The sequence below is a fragment of the Diceros bicornis genome, chromosome 3 (assembly GCF_020826845.1).
Source record: "Diceros bicornis minor isolate mBicDic1 chromosome 3, mDicBic1.mat.cur, whole genome shotgun sequence".
NCBI classification, from domain to species: domain Eukaryota; kingdom Metazoa; phylum Chordata; class Mammalia; order Perissodactyla; family Rhinocerotidae; genus Diceros; species Diceros bicornis.
Window position 1 is genome coordinate 34,385,930 of NC_080742.1, and position 14,659 is coordinate 34,400,588.

Here is a 14,659-nt window from a genome sequence, read left to right on the forward strand (position 1 = left end):
TGAATGCTTGAAACTGGTTAGCAGTCAGGATGGGTCTGTGGATAGATGCACTGTGATTACCTCAGTATTTTACCCTAACCATGGTAGTCCCCCAAGAAAAAGGAAATTCAGTGAAGGAGAGGGAGAAACATAAGGGTTGTCATAAAAACAATTGAACCACATATGTAACTGTTATGTAATTATCAAATTGGCTTTCTCTGTGACTTAGGGGAATTTCTCAAGTTTCTCTCTCTCTCTGATGTTCCTCATCAAAATAAAGAAAAGGAAAATGAAAAAAATTAAAACAAGGAATTTTGGATTAGAGGTTCTCTAAAGACTATCTCAGTTCTGATATCTTATGAGTTGATGATGTAATAACCCCAGACTTTTAAATTCCCGTTTAGCACAGTCCTTAGACGACAGGGGAGCAGGTGTTACTTACAGATGGAGTCACTTGCTTATTACGTGGAAGTGAGGCTGTGGATTTACCATCTGGGGTGAAGTCCTATCAGTTCGGTTGTTATGTAAATCTTTTCTGTGCAGAATTGTCATTCATGTTCCTGACGAGTGACTACTATTTCTGGGCCTTTAAATTTGAGATCATTAGGTTTTTTGTTGTATTTTGCTCTAAACAAAAGAGTCAAACCAGTCATCTTTTCATGGACTCACGTACAGACAAGTAGAAGTGCTTAATATAAACACTTAATGTTCTTGCTAAAAAAGAAATACATAAAAAAATTAATTTCTCAGTGGTGGCATTACATGTCATCAATTATCAACTTTGGATAAAAGGATGGATGTTAAAGAATTTTTTATGCTAGTTTCATTTAAAATTTTTATACTTAGTCACTCAAATTCTGCCTCCACTTGACACTGGTTCAGATTACATATAAACATAGTATTGGGTCTTCCCAAGTACTCAAGGGCAAAGACAATTTTCCTTTAAAATCTAAAATAGTGCTTTAAAGAAATATAGGCCAAAGAGCTCCAGAGGAAATCAGCTGTGTAATATTCCATATAGCTCAATCTCCCTTTAAGATTGGTTCAAATGTCTCTACACTGATTTTCAAATCTAGGATATTCTATCCTCTATAGGAGGCAGCAATCTAGTCACAATGAGAGTTGGCCAAAACATAATCCACATCAGTCCAGGTAGTTTCATCATGACTTCTTCCACATCATTCTCCTTGGAACACCTCCTTCACTTTTACAAAGCAAACCTAACCGTGGTTCATATTGTCTCATTTTTAAGACTTACAATGTCACTAAGAAGACATGGTTCATGGATTAAGTATATTAAATGTAATCACTTCACAGATTTCCTTTGATAAAGCAAATATTTTACATATGTAACCCACTAGGCACCCTTCTATTCTAGTTTATGATGCTATTCCATTAGTACTTAAAATATGATGATTTTGTGGGAAATTATTCTACTTTCACTGCCAACATTCTCTATACTCAATTGCATCAGTAGTCCATATTGGCAAGTTTTCCCCACCCCCCACCATGTGTAACTTTTTTTTATTGCTAATTTTAGAACGTTTGGAAAATACAGAAAAGACAAGAGAAAATAATAAAAAATGCTTATAATTCCTCTGCTCAGAGACAATAAATTTTGACATTTTGGTGTATATCTTACTTTAATTGCCTATCATTTTACAAGGTTTCACACACATTCTTTAGAGCAATTGTGGTTTACAAAACCTCCCTCGTCAGCTCTCAAATTTATATCAGGAGACCAATACGTTTTCCTTGACTGAAGTGGACTGAGGAGTTAAAGCATCAAGAATGAGAGAAGAGAGAGAAAATAGAGCTCTGAATCTCTTTTTCAGTTATGAACTTACTACAGGAAGGTATTAAATAGCCCCCTACAAAGTCATTTCCAGAAGCTTCTGCTCTCATGACCTCATTATTACCTGATTCTTCTCTTTTATCATGCGAGTTCAACTATTAATACCATTGCCAAAGTCAGCACAGTTCTTTTTTATCTTGCATTTGGATAAAATGCCACCTGCCATTTATTTTGTGGTACCCAGGCTAACCCCCCCATTACTTTCCCTGATTCCTAGCCCTCTGGGCATCCTCTTCTTGCCATTCAAATATCTTCCTATTAGTTATGTCAGTCTTGGGCAGCTCAGGAGACAGAGAATAATATGGATTGATGCTTGTTAAAAGAATAATTGAATAAAAATATGCTCAAGAGGGAGACTAACCTCAACTATGGAAAAATCTACATATTTTTAAGTGTAAGTCTAATATAGTTACACACACGGCATAATATAAGCTATGACAGCCTGCTAAAACCACTTTAATAAACAGAACAATGTGTTTTCGTATAATTATAGTTGTACGTAAGTAAAAGTTATATTAATGGAATCTATGTTTTGCAGAATCCGTGCTTTCAAGAAGAGTTTTAAAACATATAACAAATTTATCATAAATTTTATTATAATTAGCAAACTTATTCTGGTTGTCTTTATTTTTAAATTTTATGAGTCAGCCAGTGATTTGTCTTTGGTGAGCTTCCCATCATTTGAGAAATTTGAACACTGGATGAGTTTTCACCTGTTAATGGGTATAGACATAAGCAATTGCCAACTTGATTGTGACAAATATTCAATAATCTGCCAAAAAAAATAGAAAAATGTGAATAATGCAGTAAGCTTTTTTTAAATAATAGATTTGTATAAAAATGACTTTTATTTTAAGAACTCAATAGTAAGATGGTAGTCATTTGATATTTTTATCTGCTAATATGAATAAAGGAAAAATTGGCAATCCTATGACAGTCTCTCGTTTTTATTTCTTTTTTTCTGAAAATACACTGGGCTTTGAAATCTCAAAGTCTCAGAACCACTGGACTGGCTGACGTCTATGATTTCTCTGAATTCTCAGAGTATATTATTCTACATATCTAAATATTAGATGTAATAGGGATATAACTTTGATTTTTCTGTAAAACCCAACACTATTAAAGTACTCTTAACATTTATTAAAAGTTGTTTGCTAAATGGCAAACAGGTACATGAAAAGATGCTCAACATCACTAATCATCAGGGAGATACAAATTAAAACCAAAATGAGATATCACCTCATACCTGTTAGGATGAATTTTACCAAAAAGACAAAAGGTAACAAGTGTTGGCAAGGATGTGGGGAAAAGGGAACCCTTGTGCACTGTTGGTGGGAATGTAAATTGGTGCAGCTGCTATGGAAAACAGTATGGAGGTACTTCAAAAAAATAAAAATAGAACTACCATATGATCCAGCAATCTCACTTCTGGGTATACATTCAAAGGAAACGAAATCACTATCTCAAAAAGATATCTGCATTCCCATGTTCATTGAAGCATTATTCACAATAGTCAAGATACGGAAACAACCTAAATGTCTGTCAATGGACGAATGGATAAAAACGATGTGAGATATGTATATGTGATATATCTATACAATAGAAGACTATTCAGCCATAAGAAAGAAGGAAATCCTGCCATTTGCAACAACATGGATGAAACTGGAAGTCATTACGCTAAGTGAAATGTCAGAAAGAGAAAGACGAATACTGTATGATCTCACTTGTATGTGGAATCTTCAAAAAAAAAGAAGGCAAACACATAAACAGAGAATAGAATGATAGTTACCAGGGGTTGGAGTTGGGAGAAATGGGGAAATCCTGGTCAAAGGGTACATGCCTTCAGTTATAAGATGAATAAGATGTGGGGTTCTAATGTACAGCATGGTGACTATAGTTAATAACACTGTATTATATACTTGAAATTTGCTAAGAGAGTAAATCTTAAGCATTCTTACCACATACACATAAAAGGCAACTCTGTGAGGTGATGGATATGTTAATTAACCTGATTACGGTAATCATTTCACAAAGTATATATATATCAAATCATTACATTTTACACCTTAAATATATACAATTTTATCTGTCAATTATATATCAATAAAGCTGGAAAAAGAAAGTTGTTTGCTTTCATAGGTAGTCAAAATTTTTACCCTGCAATCTGGTTTATCTTACCAATTCATTTAAAAGACTAATTGGATTAAAATTGGCTTTATAACTAGTTTGCTTAACTTTTTTGGACTATGTCTCTGAAAAGTAATAGTTCCATTTATATAGCATATTATTAAATCTGTTTTATACATTATTTTATTTATTCTTACACTATGAGTTGGGCATTATTACATTTTAGGAATAGGGAGGTTGCCGAGGTTAAATAATTTCTGAAGTTCATTGAGGCCTCCCCCAAATAATTCTCATAGTTCTCTTACATATAAGATTCTATTAATTTAAACATTTTTTAAACCCATTCATTTTGCTTAATTTTTACTTATGTAAAAATTACGGATTCAAATTATAATACTTATTACAGAGGAATTATTTCAATATTTCATGAACTACTCATTAAAATTATCTTTTGCTTCTATTTATATATTATTTTCATTTGTTTTTGAGTACTCTTTGTATTCAAAATTGGGCTTTCCCTTGTGGCTCCTTTATCCATGAAATATTTTCTATAAAATACATTGCAGAACAATTAAAATTGTCATAATGCAATGCATCTTCCAATTCATAAACAATATGAACCTAAAGATTACTCCTCCTTTAATAGCTTTAAAATACTAAAATATTACAAATAACTATAATTGAGGCAAGCATCATTTTATCCCAATAAATTTGGCATACTTTTATAGTGTAATAACCTTAATTAATCTCTCTTCAAGGTGGTGAAAAACATAGTTTTATTTTCCTTATGAAATGATCCATTCTTCAAATTGAATAATCATCTCTTCTATGAAGACTTCTAGGGCTTCTGACCATCCTTGATACTCTCTCTCCCACACTCCCAACATCCATTTCTGCTTCTCTACATCCAAAATACATCCTGGATCCATCACTTTCTTTCTATCTCCAATGCTACCACCCTTACCTAAGGCTCATCATTGCTCACCTGCATTAATGCACAGGCTTCCTAACTGGTATCCTCTATTTCCAGGCCATTCTTCACACTGAACCTAGAGTGCTCTTATTGTAATGTGTCTTATATCCATCTTGTCCTTCCTCTGTTGAAACACCTCCGATGGTTTCCCATTGTGCTCCAATATCCAATATCCAAGAATCCAATACTCTTAAATGGCCTCAAGCCTCCATGCACTAGCAATGCTACTATTTTCACCTCTTCTGCTCTCCTCCTTCTCTTTCCCTCTATACTCCAGCTCACTGAACTTTTGGCTCCTCTGCTCCACCAAGCTCATTCCTGACTTAGCACCTTTGCCCATGCTGCTTTTTCTGTCTGGAAAGCTCTTCCTTCAGATCATTACATTGGACTGGCTTTTTCTCATCATTCAGAGCTCAACTCTCAAATCATTTCTGCAGAAAGGCCTTTTTTGGAACATTCCCACTTCATCACTCTATCAAACGATATTTTAATTTCTTACAGCTTTTCCTTTATCGGTGGCTATCTTGCTTATTGATTTGTTTATTGGCTTTTTTGCGGGGGGAGGGAGGAACATCGGCCTTGAGCTAACATCTGCCAATCCTCCTCTTTTTGCTGAGGAAGATTGCCCTGGGCTAATATCCGTGCCCATCTTCCTCTACTTTGTATGGGATGCCGCCACAGCATGGCTTGACAAGCAGTGCGTCGGTGCGCGCCCAGGATCCAAACCGGAGAACCCTGGGCCGCCGCAGTGGAGCGCACACACTTAACCGCTTGTGCCACTGGGCCGGCCGTGTTTACTGGCTTTTTAATGGTCTCTCCCCCTAAAAGAATGAAAGCTCCATGAAAGCAGGGCCTTGTCTGCCTTATTCACCATTTCATCCATCCCCAATGCCTATAAAAGTCAGAGCCTTATTGTGACTTTCATGAGCTGGAGGCACTTTTACCTTCCTGGATCCTTTCCTCCATAAAAAAATATTAAAAATTATATTTTTTGACTGCATTGGTATAAAGACAAATATATTAATATCATATATTAAGACTTTTCTTTGACCAAAAAGTTCATTTTTTTTTCTAATTTAAAAGAAATTAAACCATGCTTGCGGGCCCTTGGCACTGTACCACCTCATGGAGAAGTCACCTTGGGAACAGTGCCCAGGGCATGAGAGCTGCTCAATTATTGAGTGGGTTGAGTGGATGGCCTGGAATTTAGGACAGTTGGACTGTGCCCCACTTCTACTCAACTGGTTAATAATCACTTGAGTTAACACTCACTGGGAGTCCTGTATTTGTAGAGCGAGAGGGTAAAGTCATATTGGCTTTCCTTCTGTTTTCTCAACTCCTTCTCTGAAGTTCAATGACAGTTATGGTCTGTGCTATATCATTTAGTCTTTTATTACACACATCTACTATCTTTTATTGCTTTTGTGATTGTTTGAAGTGTTAGTCTTACCTGTGTAATTAGATTACAGATTCCTTTAGGACTGGGATTTTATTGTATTCTTCCTTATAATGTTCCCAGACTCTATAGCACATGATATGTGATTAATATTTGCTGGTTATTTGTCTGACTGTACTTTTACATTATTATATACATAAAAAATATAGAAAATGATAAATTTTAGTCAATATATGATTGGACACTGGCTCAAGAGAAAAGTGGCTTGAAAAGAGACGAGTATTCTAAAGCAGTGCTGCTGTCTTTTTCTTGTCATGCCATGGCAAGATAGGAAATAGTCCCATTTGCACAGCAGACATGGCAAACTGAATGAGCCTTCTTGAAGCCAGAGGTGACTGGTTGAGGGCTCTGGATGTTGCAGGCGCTACCCCACAATGTAGGAGATCAATATCTTAGCGCAACCGTATCACATTTGTGGTATTGAGAAGAAAAGAATAATTTTGTTTTTCTTCCCTTTTAGGTTCTTGGCTGAGATCCCTCTGTGATAAAAGATGGATTAACAGAAGAAAAACAAATGGAAGTTTAATAACATGTATACCTCCTGTATCTATGGGAGATACCTAGGAAAATTGAGTAACTCTCCAACATGGCCCAAGCTACCACCTTAAATACCATCTCCAGCTAAAGACAAAAGAAGATGTTGGGGGTGGGGTGGGAAGGAACCAGTTATGAGAGGTTATCAGGCAAAGCACAGTAAACAAGGGTAAAGCTGTTATGCAGATTCGAGTCAGTTGCCTTTTCCAATGATGAGTTTCTAGAGATTTAGTCATCCTCCTCTTCCTGGTACAGAGGAGACACCTTTACAAACGGAGATTTCCTTTATAAACGCAAATATCTCCTACAAAAGGGTAACCTCTATGTTTTCAGAGCTTTTCCTGTCTGCTGTTTCCTAAAAATAATCAGCCTAAAATAATCCTTATACCAAAGAGACAGATTTAAGTGTGGCAAGTCCTGCTCCCCTTCAGCGGCATAACTGCTAGAAAGCCTCTCTGACGTCTGCTGTAACTACTGATGTGGAATTATTAACCAACCTCCAGAGATGTGCTAGATAGGTCTCCTATCAGCTGGTGAGAGCCAACTGCTAAATTTTTAGGAATTATGCCAGACCATTGTTAAATACAGCCATTATTAAAAATTAAATTATATAAATTTATAAATAAATTATATTAAAATGAAGGTAATAAATTCTCAACAAATCACAGTTTATTATTGTATATTTCTTACATTTTTTTGTTAACTTGCTTTTGAGGTTATGTATGCCTATTGTATTTGTATGATGCAAACACAATATAATGGTGTGCTGCTACTCAGCTCTTCCTAAGTCTGTGTCCTGCCATGATGTCACATTGGTAGCTTGAAACTGGCTGTGGTAGGAGTCTGTATTTACCCCACGGAGATCAGAAAGTGCTACAAATCAGGGCTTTTTTCACCCTAAAGAGCTGGATGTTAAATATCTGTCACCACACTCCTCCCCTTATCCCTCCTTCTTACACACACAAACATACACACACACTCAGCAAGTCCTAGACACTATCTCTTAACTTTCTTGGCTCTCTCTAATCCCTAGACAAACATGGCATTAGCAACAGAGTCAACTTTAGCTTTCTAGAAAGAGTCTGGACTAGGGGTCAGGAGATGGGGTTCTAGTCTGGATTCTTTCAGAGGCCTCCAGCTGGTCATGTTACTTCTCCAAAAATCAGTTTTTTAATTCAAAAGGAGAGGATTTTACTACAAGACATCTAAAGTCCCTTTGGAATTTGTATATCTATGCTATTTTCTTCTATTACTCTAGAATGTTATGACTCACTCCCAGTGTTTGACTTCCAGTGCTATGTTATCCTACCACCCTCACAGCCCCCTTTTCTGTAGATATTGTACAGGCAGCAGAAAACATCACAATGTTGCCTCATGCCAGAAAACTCTACCTTTGGTTGCAACCTTTTGTCACAGTGCAAATTTGATGTCAGTGTGCATGTTAGTTCAGCATTTAGGTTTTTAGTTATGACACACCTGCATTTAAATTTTTATTCTATCCCTCCTTATTTATGTGACATCGAACAAGTTGCCTCTATAAGTCTGATTCCTCATTTGTACAACAGAGGTAATATATAATGCTTACCTAATAGGGCTGTTATGAGATTATAATGTATTTTGCTGTGCAATGTGTACTACAGCTTGACACATAAATGTTCAACAAATAACTATTACCATTGATATGGTTTTTCTTAGCTATTATCTCTAGGGAAATGGCTCTCAGTGGGGGCAATTTTGTCCCCTAGGGGATACGTGGCCATGTCTGGAGTCACTTTTGGTTTTCACAACTGGATGGTAGGGTGCTATCGTCTAATGCTAGAGGCCAGACATTGTGCTAAACCTCCAACAATTCACAGGACAGCCCCCTACTAAGCACACAACAAAGAACTATCTGGCCCAAATGTCAATAGTTCCAAGGTTGAGAAACCCTATTCTAGAGTAGTGCTGTCCAGAAGAACCTTCAGTGATGGCGCAAATATTCCATATCTACACTGCCAATATAGCAGCCACTAGCCACATGTGGCTCTTAAGCAGTTGAAATGTGGCTAGTGTGACTGAAGAACTGAATATTTCATTTTATTTAACTGTAATTCATTTAAACTTAAATAGTCACAGTACACTAGCTAGCAGGTACTGTATTGGGCAGCACACCTCTAGAAGACCCTCTCTAGGTCTCGATGAAAAACAGCTCAAAGACCAAAGATTCCATTCAGAGTGTTTAAATGCTAAGCATTCAACTTGTCCTCAGAAAAAGTTCCAGAAAAGTAAGAAATATAGTTAAACTTTAAAAAATATGCACAGAAAAGAAAAAGATTGGAAATAAAAGCAAAACTATTTCACAGTACTTGTCTTTGGTTAGTGAGACGGCTAGTTGAGTTTTTTTCTATCTAATTACATGTATTTCCACTTAAAAAATATTATAAGCATGTTAAATTTCACAAAGAAAAAAATAAACTTTTAAAAATGCAGTTCACTAAAAAAAGAAGTAGTAAGACATATGTGAGATCACTTGCTATGAATGACCTGTGAAATATAAAATTAGTTTTGTAGGAAGAGAAATTCTATAATGATGGATGAGACATGGTACCTCTATGAATAGGAAGGGAACTAAACAACTGGTCTATCTCATAACATTCTGAGGATCTATGCACATTGGTAGTCAACAGAGAATTTTAGTAAATGTAGTGGGATCTATGAAACTGGAGGAATCTTCTGGGCAAATGAGCAGAGAGGAAGAGGGACCTTCAATTCAGCCTTTATATTTATTTACTAGCATGCAGAAATTCGGCTGCATAGCACTGCTGGTAAATGTCTGACCCCTACCCTCAATACTCTACACCTCCAACCAAAACTGTTATATTGGTATTAGGTCCTTGGAACCCTGTTTGGTGACTAATCTGGTGAACTAATTTAAGCTCAGTGGTTAATAGTGCTTCAATGTATTACTTCTCCTAGATAATATATTTTCATGCCCATAAGACTCTTCCATGCCATAATCCAAATAGGCCATTTCCATACCCTTCTCCTTTCTGTGAACCAGTGAGAAGAAGCCTGTTTAACTTCATTTAAACCATATTGTGTTTTGTCTAATGATTTCAAAGTGTCTAGAAGTTTTGAGATCTTGTCATAGTGTCAGTAATAGACAGGAGTGGTTGTTTACTTACAGCAATGGGGCAGTGAGGAGGGGCTGGGAAGTAGCATACTTGCACGTGGGGATGGGTCCTGCTACCAGCAGTGGTTCAGGGGGGCTGGTATAAGACCCACCTCTTTAGTTGTTATCGTTACCCATATTTTACAGGTAAGGAAGCCAGGATTCATTGAACTTAAGTAACTTGCTCAAGGTCACAAGATGCGGATCCTAAGTTACTATTGCCTTATAACAATTCACCTTATAACTTAGTGGCATAAAACAGCAATGTTATTAGTTTCCTAGATTCTGTGGACTTGATATTTGAGAAGGGTTCAGCTGGGCTAATCTGTGTTGGGGTCTCTCGTGAAGTTATGGTCAGACATCGGCTATACATATTGGAACACTGGGGGCTGAGGTAGCTAGGAGCTGGTCTCTCTCTCTCACCGCCCCCCCCCCCATATATATAGTCTCAGAGCTTCACCACGTGGGCTAGTTTGGGCTTCCTCATAGCATGGGTGGCCCTAGGATAGTCGGATTGCTTACACGTTGATTCAGGTTTTCAGCACAAGTATTCCTGCAAGCAAGATGGAGGTCACACCACCTTTTCTGACCTAGCTTCTGAAGTCACACAGTGTCACTTCTGTCATATTCCCTTGGTTACAAGAAAGTCACAAATCCACTTATTTTGAAATGGAGGGTAATTCAACTCCATCTCTTGATGTGAGAGTGGCAAGGTTCTAGAAGGATATGTAGGATGAGAGAAAATGTTGTGGTCATCTTTGAAAATACTGACACAGATGGCTATGTGAGCAATCCACAGTTCAAATCCTTGGCTGTTTCATATCAGACTTTGTTTGTTCTGCTGCATCATTCACCATTCTCAAGGTTCCGTGTGTGCTAAAAGCAGTCACCGTCCAAGGAGGCAGGCTTCTCAATAAAGGGTAAATGATTCACAATGGGTTAGTTATTAGTATTAAATTTCAATTCCTCCTCCCTAAAGAACTGGTAAAAACTCTTGGTCTAATATGAAAAAGATAATAGTTTCTTTTTGGTTGTTTCTTTTACGAATTTCTCTTCTGCATGTCTTCAGCTAGTCTTACTCGAAGCTATTTTGTGCTGGGATATTGTTTTCCTGGTATTGATGATTTCATTTTTTGCAGAAAATTCTTAGTTTTTTCAATGTACTTGTTCAAGGTTCACCTTTGGTATTTCAAAAGAAGTGTGTCTTCCCTGGAAACTGCTTTGCAAAACACCCGCTACTGGTATTATTCCGAGAGAACTGCAACCTTCTCTTGCTTGACTCTCCATCTTGGTTCCTTATCTCTGTGTCTGTAACTTAGTTTGACACTTTGTTCTTCCTCTTTGCAAAGAAGAAGTTTTATAGGACATGCCTTTATTGGGTAAAGTATTTTCCTGGTGGGAACCTAAGCTGAACACAGAACCCTGCTCAGCAGAAGCTCAGATGTCACATCACTTCCTGTAAATACCACAAACACCCCACTCCCATCATGCACTGCAGCTAAATGGCAGTTCTTCTTGCCCAAAAAGTATGTGAGACACAGAAGGCTGGTGCCTAGTCTTAGAACATTCAAAATACTAAATGACATATTGGAAGAGAAACTTGGACACAGGAGCAAGGCACAAGAATGAAAGAGTATAATACTAGCCAGTTACCAGAATACAGACACTCCTAGGTAAGGGGAGGGGCTGCAATTCACAAAATGACATGGGAGTTCAGTGGTCACACTGGTCCCCACTCACTGTGAAAGGGACCCAACGCCTACACCACTAGAACAGCAGAAAAAGAGAAGAGAGAAGACTGATACTGAATACTTAGAGCAAAAAAACCTGGCTTTCAAATCTTAATTCCACCCCTATTTGCCTGATAAGTTAATTTCTGTGGGCCATGTCTATTGGCACGTAGGTAATAATCACTTTTTAGAATTGCTTTGAGGACTACTGCGTCTGGCAATAATTGAAGCATAATCAAGACTTGTTTTCTCTTCCTCCTCTACTCTTCTTCTGCCTCTTCGCAGGATGGATCTGAGAAATGAACCTGTGGTGGGGGGATTAACAAACTTTGCTGTGAAACACTGGGGAAAGCAGAAGCAGGGGCTGACATATTCAGCTATTAAAAGACGGTAGATGGGGAAGCACTGCCAATAACAAATTGTGAAAGTAGAAGTTGGACAATTACACATAAAAATTTTTTTGAACAGATATAGTGCCAAAACTATGCAAAGACGCACAAGAATGATCATTATGGCATTGATTTTAATACGGTACTTACAAACTGGAAACATTCTAAATGTGTCTTAATAAGGATCTGGTTAAATAAGTTATGATATATTCATGTGATGGGATGCTATGTATCCTTTAAAAAGAATAAGGTAGAACTATACTTGCTAATGGGAATATCTCCAGGATACATTGTTAAATGAAAAAGCAAGCTGCCAACTTAATATGGTATGATTGTGTTTGTGTGCCTAGCGTGTTTATGTAAGAATACATATGATGGTATGTGCATGGAAAATTTCCAGAAGCATACACAAAAACTGGCAATGGGGGTGATTTTGCAGAATGGAGTAGGAATGAAGGATGTGGAGAGAGGAAGGTTTTTTACTTGAATTTCTTCACCTTTTTGTATTTCCTGATTTTTCAAAACTTATAAGCATGTATCACTTTTTTAATGAAAATAAAATAAATTAAAATGTTCCTTAAAAGCTACTTAGCAGAAAGAGAAGGGAAGACAAGAAAAAGAGCCCAGAATGGCAAGAAATAGTTAAGAAACTAATATCCCCCTGGGGCATTTATGCTCAGCATTTGCAGCAGAGGGCTCTTAGGACATGATTAACATTTGTGCTGAACACAGGCAGGGAATAGGGTAATGAAAATCATGTAAATGACCCGGAGGAGCCCACAGGTAGGATGTTTGTTCATACTCGTATCAGTGGTTCATTCCTGGCTGCCCATCAGAATCACCTGGGGAGCTTTAAAAATCGACCAAGATCCACTGGCAGAGCTTCTGATTTAGTTGGTCTGGGGAGGAGCCAAGCATAAGCATGTTTTAAAAGATCCCCAGGTAATTCTTGTGCGGCCAGGGTAGAAAACGACTGCATCAACACTGCTTATAACCCTCAAGAAAATCAACATGCAATTCTTGACCATTTACTACATGCCAAGTACTGTGTTAGGTGTGAACCACACAAATATGAAGTGATTAAAAAAACATTTAGGAATGGGAAAAGGAACTGAGCAGACATTTTTCCAAAGAAGATATACAGATGGCCAGCAGGCACATGGAAACATGCTCAACATAACTAATCATCAGGGAAATACGAATCAAAACCACAATGAGATATCACCTCACACCTGTTAGAATAGCTATCATCGAAAAGACAAGAGATAAGTGTTGGCAAGGATGTGGAGGAAAGGGAATCCTTCTGCACTGTTGGTGGGAATGTAAATTGGTACAGTCACTGTGGAGAACAATACAGAGGTTCCTCAAAAAATTAAAAATAGAGGTACCATATGCTCCAGCAATCCTACTTCTGGGTATACATCTGAAGGAAATGAAATCACTATTTCGAAGAGATATCTGCCCTCCCATGTTCACCGAAGCTTTATTCACAATAGCCAAGATATGGAAACAAACTAAGGATCTGTCAGTGGATGAATGGATAAAGATGTGGTATATATACACAATGGAATATTATTCAGTCATGAGGAAGAAGGAAATCTTGCCACTTGTGACAACACGGATGCACCTTGAAGGCATTATGCTACGTGAGATAAGTTAGACAAGGAAAGACAAATATTGTGTAATATCACTTATATGTGGGATCTAAAAAAGCCAAACTCTTAGAATCAGAGAGTAGAATGGTAGTCACCATGGGCTGGGCAGTGGGGGAATTGGAGCAATGTTGGTCAAAGGGTACAAACTTCCAGTTATAAGATGAATAGATTCTGGGACTCTAATGTACAGCATGGTGATTATAGTTAACAATACTATATTACATACTTGAAAGTTGCTAAGAGAGTAGATCTTAAATGTTCTCACCACAAAAAAGAAATGGTAATTATGCAATGTGACAAAGGTGTCAGCTAATGCTTTGGTGGTAAAAATTTTGCAATATATAAGCGTATTGAATCAACACCTTGTACATTTTAAACTTACATGTTATATGTCAATTATATCTCAATAAATCTGGACAAATAAATAAATAAATCTAAGACCAAAAAAAAAAAAAAAAAACAGGCCAAGAGATAAGGATCTTTAAATTTGGTATATTTCTACAATTGTGCAATTTGTGGATGACAATTGGAAAAATAATTTTAAAATGAAGAATGGTATATAAAATAATATATTCTGTTTTCAATAGTAGATAACTGAATAAAAGTAAGTTCAGTGGTACCTATACCAATTTATAAAGAAACTATCTTTTACGTGATAACAATTATCCCAAGAGCTTGCCTGGTACCTGAACCATTTTACTCCAAATGTGGTCCATGGGCCAGGGACATCATCATTATCACTGGGAGCTTGTTTGAAAGGCAGAATCTCCAGCTCCAGGCAACCCTAAAAAGAATCGGCATCAAACAAAA

General features: G+C 37.1%; 1 long non-coding RNA gene across 1 annotated transcript in view; it reads right to left on the reverse strand.

Annotated features, from left to right (window-relative positions):
* Positions 1-14,659, reverse strand: part of LOC131394568 (uncharacterized) — an 85,516-nt gene that overhangs the window by 29,448 nt on the left and 41,409 nt on the right. The window contains exon 3 of the long non-coding RNA XR_009216195.1: positions 14,536-14,633. This is a non-coding gene — a long non-coding RNA (uncharacterized LOC131394568). The remainder of the gene's footprint in view (positions 1-14,535; positions 14,634-14,659) is intronic.